Source organism: Balaenoptera acutorostrata, chromosome 8, assembly GCF_949987535.1.
Source record: "Balaenoptera acutorostrata chromosome 8, mBalAcu1.1, whole genome shotgun sequence".
NCBI classification, from domain to species: domain Eukaryota; kingdom Metazoa; phylum Chordata; class Mammalia; order Artiodactyla; family Balaenopteridae; genus Balaenoptera; species Balaenoptera acutorostrata.
Window position 1 is genome coordinate 11,758,409 of NC_080071.1, and position 9,104 is coordinate 11,767,512.

The 9,104-nt window shown below is 45.3% G+C and overlaps 1 non-coding gene across 1 annotated transcript; it reads right to left on the reverse strand.

The window, feature by feature from the left end:
- Positions 1–7,190: 7,190 nt before the first annotated feature.
- Positions 7,191–7,393, reverse strand: LOC114238073 (small nucleolar RNA SNORA73 family). The gene has a single exon (XR_003623501.1). It is a non-coding gene; the product is annotated as a small nucleolar RNA SNORA73 family (small nucleolar RNA).
- Positions 7,394–9,104: the final 1,711 nt, after the last annotated feature.

Here is a 9,104-nt window from a genome sequence, read left to right on the forward strand (position 1 = left end):
GCTTGTTGTTGGCTGTAGCTGTTTTTTTTAGCAACTTTTCTAAAGTATATTTATAAAGTCAGTATTCTTTGTCATGTATGGGTTTCTGGTGTCTGTTTTTTATCCGTGTTCAGCTAGCGTTTTAATAAAGATTTCCTTCAGTCATCCCCTTCCCTGGTTGGCAGCAGTAGGGCCGGGTTGGAGGGGAAGTTGACAGAGAAAGAAAAAGTTTTAAAAACACAAATAGGGACTTCCCTGGTGGCACAGTGGTTAAGAATCCACCTGCCAATGCAGGGGACACGGGTTTGAGCCCTGGTCCGGGAACAGCCCACATGCTGTGGAGCAACTAAGCCCATGTGCCACAACTACTGAGACTGCACTCTAGAGCCTGCGAGCCACAACTACTGAAGCCCGCATGCCTAGAGCCCATGCTCCGCAACAAGAGAAGCCCGCGCACCGCAACAAAGAGCAGCCCCCCGCTCACCGCAACTAGAGAAAACCCTCGTGCAGCAACAAAGACCCAACTCAGCCAAAAATAAATAAATTAAAATAAATAAATAAATAAAAACACAAATATTTCCCAGTCTTTGCAAATTGCTTTGTATTGGAGCACTCCTTCAGTGTTTAGCCAGGCTATTTATAACTCTGCTTTAGCCTTCACTTCCTCTTGGACTCAGCCTAGAGATCAGCTGGAGAAGAAAGCTTAGAGTCTTCTCAGGTATTTTCTATGCATGTATTCTGCCCTGGGCATGCATGTGGCTTTCTAAATTCCCCAGTGTGGAAGGGCCCCTGCGAATTCCCTGATTTCCCAAAACTCTCTCCCTAGCTTTTCCACCGAGCCTTTGGGCACTTTGTGCTTTAGTCATAATCTTTTTGCCCCAAGTAACTGTGGACAGTTGATTTGCCTTACAGTATTTTCAAGGAATGTCCACCACTTTTCTACCCTGAGCGAGTTCCAAGTTAGGCAAAGCAAAAACAGAACACCAGTATCAGTTCTTCAGGTAACTCCTAGACAGGTTAGAATAGACAAACACAATTCTTTGCAAGTAAGGTTTGTTTTGCTCCCTTTGGAACCAGAGTCCTACCCTGGGAATGTGGACCACCATCTTCAAGACCACTGATATGCCACAGAGGTTAGGGGGACAAGGACAAAGAAAAACACCACAAAGCTTTTCTACCATGTTTAGGTTGCCTTTTTCTTTTATTTATTTATTTATTTATTTATTTATTTATTTATTTTATTTATTTATTTTTGGCTGTGTTGTGTCCTTGTTGCTGTGCGTGGGCTTTCTCTAGTTGCGGCGAGTGGGGGATACTCTTTGTTACGGTGCGTGGGCTTCTCATTGCGGTGGCTTCTCTTGTTGCAGAGTGCGGGCTCTAGGCGCGCAGGCTTCAGTAGTTGTGGCACATGGGCTTAGTTGCTCCATGGCATGTGGGATCTTCCTGGACCAGGGCTCGAACCCGTGACCCCTGCATTGGCAGGTGGATTCCTAACCACTGCGCCACCAGGGAAGCCCCATAGATTGCCTTTTTCTTGATATAGGGTTCCCTTGCCTGCTGTAAACCTTTGTTTTCCAGAGTTGACAAAGTTGGTTCTAAAATTTTTTGCTTGATTTTTTTGATGTTTCTGTGGCAGGATGGGTCCTTGGAACTGCCTGCTCTACCATTTTCACTGACATCTGGCAGATATAGTTTTGCCCATCTCTTTATTTGTAGTCTCTATCATTCTCGTTGTTTTGTGTGCGTCTCGACACCGCATAGATTTTATAGAATTGTGTATTGCTGGGTTTTTTTTTTTGGCTGTGCCATGCAGCATGTGGGATCCTAGTTCCCCGACCAGGGACTGAACCCTCACCCCCTGCATTAGAAATGCGGAGTCTTAACCACTGGACCACCAGGGAAGTCCCATGTTGCTTTTAATAGATCATTTAAGCCCATTTACATGCTTTGATATGAGAGAGATGTTTTGTCTCAGTTCTTTCATATTATTTTACGTTTAATGCTTGTGTTAATGTTTATGTGTGTGCATGCATATTTGTGCATGTGTTTCATCATGTGATCTCCTTTCTTTGTTCACCTTTGTTGTTGTTGTAGTCCTCTTTGTGTTTAAGAAGGCTTCTATTTTTTGTTTTAGTGGTTCTCTTTGCATGTAGGTCATTGTATAATTCATACTCTTAGTTCCTTCTTTCTTTAAACAACACCTAGTGGTTCCCTACCATGAGTAACAATTTCATTAGCTTGTGTCTTCCTTGCCCTGCTGCCCCTCTCTTCTCCAGCACCAAATTTTAGTCAATAATAACTTTGTTTTCCCTTTGTATGCTAAAAGTACTTAAGCTTATGTTACTATAAATGATATCCTGTGATTCTCAGCTATTTCAAAAGGGACTGTCACTGCTTATTTTACTTCCCATTTTATCTCCCATTTTTGTTAGTTTTATTATTTCCACATTGTAAGAACACATGACATTAACCGCCTATTCCCACCTTTGTTTTAATTACTACAGTTTTTAATATTTCATAATATCTAGTAAATTAAAGATATTATTTTCTCAGTAACTTCAGTTATTCTTGCAACTTTCCATATGAATTTTAAAAATTTTTATTTTATATTGGAGTATAGTTGATTAACAGTGTTGTGTTAGTTTCAGGAGTAAAGCACAGTGATTCAGTTATATGTATACATGTATCTATTCTTTTTCAAATTCTTTTCCCATTTAGGTTATTACAGAGTATTAAGCAGAGTTCTCTGTGCTATATAGGACGTGATTGTTGGTTATCTATTTTAAATATAGTAGTGTGTACATGTCAATCCCAAACTCCTAATCTATCCTCTCCCCTACCCTTCCCCCTGGTAACCATAAGTTCGTTTTCTAAGGCAGTGAGTCTGTTTCTGTTTTGTAAATAAGTTCATTTGTATCATTTTTTTTAAGATTCCACATATATGCGATATGCATATGCCATATGCATTTTAGAATCAGTTTCCTAGGTTCTAAGATCTATGTAGGCAGTTTGCTTAGAATTGTACTGAATCTTGGAGAAATTGAACGGAATATACCCATAGATATCTTTGCATATTTGTTGTTAGCCTTACTCCTAGGCATGGTTTTTGTTGCTCTTGTAAATTACTTGGAAAACCATGATTTCTTCATTAATTAATTGCTTGTTTTTTCCTTAACACCAAGGGGTACCCTGGCCTTTACTCCCTCTCCTTGATCATCTCTGCACTTACCTCCAAGTGGTTCCCTATCCCCCGCTCCTCCAGTGCACCTCAATGCAACTTAAACGGCCGCAGATATCATTCGTCTCATCACACTGACCATCCATCCTTCAATGCTGGCCAGTGATCACACCAACCAGTCTGTCCTCAGTGCCAAGGTTATACTTTTTTCCAATTCTTATGTCTTAATAAGCTCCACTGTTTTTAATTAGGAGGCTCTGGTTTTAATCTAGGGACCCTGAGCTGGCAGTGGGAGAGAAGATGGGGTCAAGACATGAGACAATATGGCATTAGAACTTCCAGGACGTGATAAGTGGTGAAATGCGAGAAGCGAGGAAGAGAGAAGGACTATGACCTTCCTCCTCCTCAGGCTCTCAGGGTTGTGTGCCAGGGGCCTTTTGCCATCCACTCATGCTCTCAAGGAAGGATGACACAAACTCAGAAGTGAATACCCTCTCCCTCAATTCCTTTCCTTCCCACAGCTCTCCCTACTATTCCTACTTCTGCATCTACCATCCTGACATCCCTTAGGCTCTCGGGCTGTTGCTACCTTCTAACAATGAAGTCCTGCACTTGATGCATTGTAGATGTCCATGAATCTATGTGAGTAAATGAATTAGAGCTATTGTGTAGGTTATTGCCTTTGTAACCTCTGGGGTAGGTCAGGATAGTAGGATCATGCCCAAAATATATTTGGCATTAGTGTGACTAATAAATCCACACATCAGAGCTGAATGTGTTGAATCCATGGCAGGCCAGGCACTTTCTTGCCTCTGGGCCTTTGTTTGTGCAAGTCCCTCAGCTAGAAACACTGTCTTCTGCCCGCAGCCTCCTCTTGGGTTGCTTACATTTGCACTCGTCCAGGAAGCCTTGTCTTCTGATGAGGCTGCCTTCTCCAACGAGGCTGACTTCCCGTTACTTCCCTTTCATAGCACTTGCACTTGAATTCATTACAGAGTGACCTCATCTGCCTCTAAGCTACTTAAGGGCAGGGAGGGACCTCGGGTGACTTCTCCACCCATGCCTGGCACATATTAGGCACAAACATATGACCTGTTGGACTGAACGAATTGGATTTCTTCTACCAGTGGGAACGAGAAGGTTGTTCCCTTGTTCAAGATAGTCCCTCTTCTGGACCATATAGCAAGTTCTCTTTCCCATCTTACGAGATGCCTCTACTAAGGGGTCCCTCCCACAGCTCACCAGAGGATGTGACTCAGGATTTCAGGTGATGATTGCACGGAGGCTGGTTCTCCTCACCCCCCCTGACAAATTGTGTGTGTGCAGATGGCTGCCAGCTGGGACACCTTGTCCTCTGGAGCTCTGCCAGGCCACCCTTCCGTACATACGTGGCCTGCATCCCTGCCCTGCCCAGACTTTCAGTGTTCCCAGTAGTGAGCTTGGTGGAAGCTATGCCTCTGTCCTTTGCACAGGAGCCCTGGCCCCTTACCCCTCACTCCCATCAGCTGAGAAGCTTTCCTGCAACTGACACAGGACCAGGGCTCCTGGATCCAGCGCCAAGAAACTTTTTGTAATAATTTATAACCACAATGCCCAAAAGTCTAACCCTGAGGATATCTGTGAGTCACACACACTTCCCAGGGCTGGCAGCCTCACAGGAACACGGGGCCAGAGGGCTGCTTGGGAGCGGGCACTCAGCACGGTGGGCACTAGGCCGTTAGAAATCCTTGTCTGTCCCTCCACGTGCCCTTCTTTGCTGTCCCTTACCTCTGTCATACCAGGCCATCCAGGGAGCGGGCTCTAGGGCAGGGAAGATGGAGCAGGGAGTCTTGGGTGGGCTTTGGCAGCCCTCATGGTCTGCAACAGCTGAGAAACATTACCAGCTGCTTCTGGGCCTCATGGCTGTTTTGGGGCTGCAGAAAGTAACGTAGATCTCTCTCTCTCTCTCTGTCAAGACATTGCTTGAACATAAATTTTTTTCAGCTGTGTTAACATCTCCTGCCTACCCCACCCCTTTCTCCCAGGTGCTCTGGAGCATACGCCGACCCGCAGTAGGAAGAATGTCACCCTCCAGCAAGAGGAAGGTACGCACCGTGTGTGTTTCGTTAGCACCGCCTCTCAGGGCATCCCGCTTTTTGACTCTGGTTTTAGGATTTTACTTCTAATCACTATTCAGTATTGAATATATAGGCCAGCACTGTCCAGTAAAAATGTAATGCAAGCCGTATCTGTAATTTTAAATTACATTAAAAATGTAGGGACTTCCCTGGTGGCGCAGTGGTTAAGAATCCACCTGCCAATGCAGGGGACACAGGTTCGAGCCCTGGTCCGGGAAGATCCCACATGCCGCGGAGCAACTAAGCCCTTGTGCCACAACTACTGAGCCTGCGCTCTAGAGGCCACAAACCACAACTACTGAAGTCCGCATGCCTATAGCCTGTGCTCTGCAACAAGAGAAGACACTGCAATGAGAAGCCCGCACACCACAACGAATAGTAGCCCCCGCTTGCTGCAACTAGAGAAAGCCCACGCGCAGCAACAAAGACCCAACACAGCCAAAAATAAATAAATACATAAATAAATAATTAATTTAAAAAAAATGTAAAAAGACAGGTGGAATGAATTTAATAGTATTTTATTGAACCCAATATATCCAAAATATTATAATGTCAACATGTAATCAATATAAAAATCATTCATGAAATTTTTTTACACTCTTACTAAATCTGTTTAATGAAAGATGATGTTATACTTTTTAAAAATATTTATATTAATTAAAATTAAATAAAAGTGTAAAATTCAGCTCCACAGTCACGCTGGCCACATTTCAAGTGCTTGATAGTCCCAGGTAAGGAGGGACTACGGGCTGGGCAGCGTGGTGCAGACAGCTGGGAGCAAAGTGATGGCTCGATTAGGCAGGCCAGCCTTCAGGACCTTGCTTCGTCATCCCTGCGCAGTAGCCGTGTCTTTTATTTTCTGTATTCTGGTGCTCTGACCCTGGAAGGACTGCCCCTTCCGGTTCCTAGAGAGAGCAAACAGCACACTTGTAATCTGCCTTCCTGCGCAAACCGACCAGTGCGGAGCCTGCCCCCCAGACACCTCTGTCGGGCTCTCACTCTCTGCTCTTCCCTGCCCTAATCACCCCCAGACCAGAAACCAGACTATGAGGGACGGCCCTGGGCCCCAGAGCCCATCGAAATGACTCAAACTAGCCAGTCCTAAACAAGCGTATCCTGCCTTGCCCATCCCTTCTTTTTTTTTTTTTTTTTTTTTTTTTTTGCCCATCCCTTCTTGAGAAGCCATGGTAAAGACTCTCACCCATGTTTTCTCCTCATTCTCTCTGCCTCCTGACCCACCCCAGCACTTCTGGATGTGGCTTCCCTGCATGCTGTAGCATGGCTCCTGTTTCTAGGGATCTGTGAGTTTAATAAACTTCTTTCTTCATGACAGTCAGTTCAGTGTCTGTGTGTCTTTTTTTTTTTTTTTATGTATATAGTCACCTTTATTATAATTCACGAGTACATTAGAAACTGACATGGATCTCTTTATTAAGACATGTAGATTCTCATGGGCATCTGCTTTCCACTTTGAAGAAAATCCAGTTTACTTGAGAATGGCCAAGATCTTAGTATCAGTACATCAAGTTTCCACCTCATAGGAAACCTGAAAGGGTCTCTTGGGACTCCCAGGTCACTGTACTGTCCACAGACCTGCCACACTCAAGTGTCTTCTGGAATTCCTTCTAAATTTCAAAAGGCACCTGGGCAACAGAACACTATTACTCTGCTGGTTTTTAAGGTGCAGTTCAGGGTTAAACATTGTGCCGAAACTTAACATTTTCAAATTGCCCAGGCTTATCTTCCAAAAATAGTGTATTACTCACTTTACTAATCTCCCTGCCAAATAAAGGCCCCCAAAGCATTGTTAACTGCACAAGTCAGGCAAGACTCCTCTTCTCTCCTGAATGAAAAGGACAAAAAAGAATTAGATTCATACATAACAATCTTATTTCACTTTTAAATTTTGGTATACCAGATGTCTCACTGCATGGTTTGTCTCCTCAGTCATTGTTCACAGGACTCTGAGAAGCTGTAGGAATATGCAGGCGCAGACTCAAGGCCCGGCTTCATCTCCAACGTTGTGGAAAGGGACTGTACATCATGGGGCAGAGCCCTGTGCTCCCCTACGCCACCAGGACAGAGCCCAGGGAGTGACCTCCTGGGGTATCCACGTTGGAATGTGTGTCTTATCTCAGGTACCCATAAACCACCGTGTTCTGGGGCTTATCTTCCTTTTCATCCACCTCCTCCTCCTCCTCGGTCCTGGCATGCTCCTTCTTATTTCTTCTTTGCTCTGAGCATGATGTTCCTGTTTGGTTAAGCTCCTATTTCCTGAGCAGGCCCGCCATGTACAGTTGTGCAGGTTGTATATAGCAACCAGTTAGGGCTAATACCCAGCCTGTATTGGGTCGACCCTAAGAGGTCCCTCTTTCTGTGGGCTGGCAAGACTGTTCCTGGGAACCTCCCTGCCACCCTCCTACCTCCCTAAATCCAACCCATCATGGAGCCCTTCCAGCTGTTTGCAGACCTTGTGCTCCTGAAATAGAAGGCGGGATCCTACTCATGTCACTGCTCTGTTATCGCACTGGAATGTATCCTCCTCCCACAGGAAAATTCTGCAGGAAAGTGGCCAAGCTGCCTGTGGAGCCTCAGTGGAAAGCAGAAAAGATGGTCTTTTGCCTCCTTAGCTGTTCTGCTTCTGCTTCAGGTGGAGTTCTCACCATCACCTACCCAACCCTACTCCCACCCCATTTACACCAGGGAGGAAATGACTGAAAACAGCTTGAGGCAGGGCCCTCACCCCTTGCCTCCTGCCTGTAATTCAGTAGGCCTCAAGTTTTCCAAGATTGGCCCTTGAGGATCTGGACTAGATCAGTGCATCTCAAACTTTAAGGTGCATCAGACTCGCTGGAGGACTCCTTAAGACACAGAGGGCTGGGCCCCACCCCCAAAGTTACTGACACTGGGATGGGACCCATGAATCTGCATTCCTACCACGACTCAAATGAGGCCGGTGCTCTTGGCTCTGGGATCACACTTTGAAAACCACAGCTCCAGATGTAGTGCTCCAGGTATCAGCGCCACCTGAAGTGGCCATGACCCTCATCTCCACTCCTCAAACTCAGAGGTCCTTGTTCTGCAGAACACGGTGCCTGAGCTTTTTGGGCAGAGAGTCTGTCCTAACGTGGATCATTTTGTTTCCCCTCAGCAAGTCTTGCATATCCTCTCTGTGAAAGCTTGTTCACCAGGAACAAATAGCTAATAGTTTTGCAGACTCTGTGTGTGTTGGATACCAAGTGATGATGGTAATTTTCAAAGCTCCACAGAAGTATTACATGGAATTCCTCCAGTCCCTTTACCCTGAACTGAGTGACATCGGGGTTCTGATTCCAGAACAAATAAGGATTTTCTGGACTCATTGATATGGGCTGTGAACGTCACAGGGAGAAAAACCAAGAAGCGTCTTATTTTAGAGAAACCTATCTCTCCCTGTCTCACGCTCTTTTCCCATTTGATAAAAATGGTGGCTTTTCAGGAACCCCAGCTCACCTTCTGAAAGCCACAGCAGCATTGGTGGAATACTAAAAAGAAAAGCAAGCCCTCTCCCCACGACTTGCTGCCAGCTTTCCTTGGAGAACGAGCGACGAAGCCTCACTAAATGCCAGCAAGTTGAAAATTGTTGGCAAGAGAGGAGATTTGCATGCAACATTGAAACCCCTCTGCAATCGTCACTTCCAAGTTGTGACTGCCTTTCTGCAAGGACACCTTGGATGCTTCCCCAGATTGTCGCAGCCTCCAAAATTGGACCTGGTATTGTACGCTGACGTCTGGATATGCTTTTTCTGGGGGGGGGGGGGTGTGGAAGAGAGAGCAGATTTTAAAGAGCT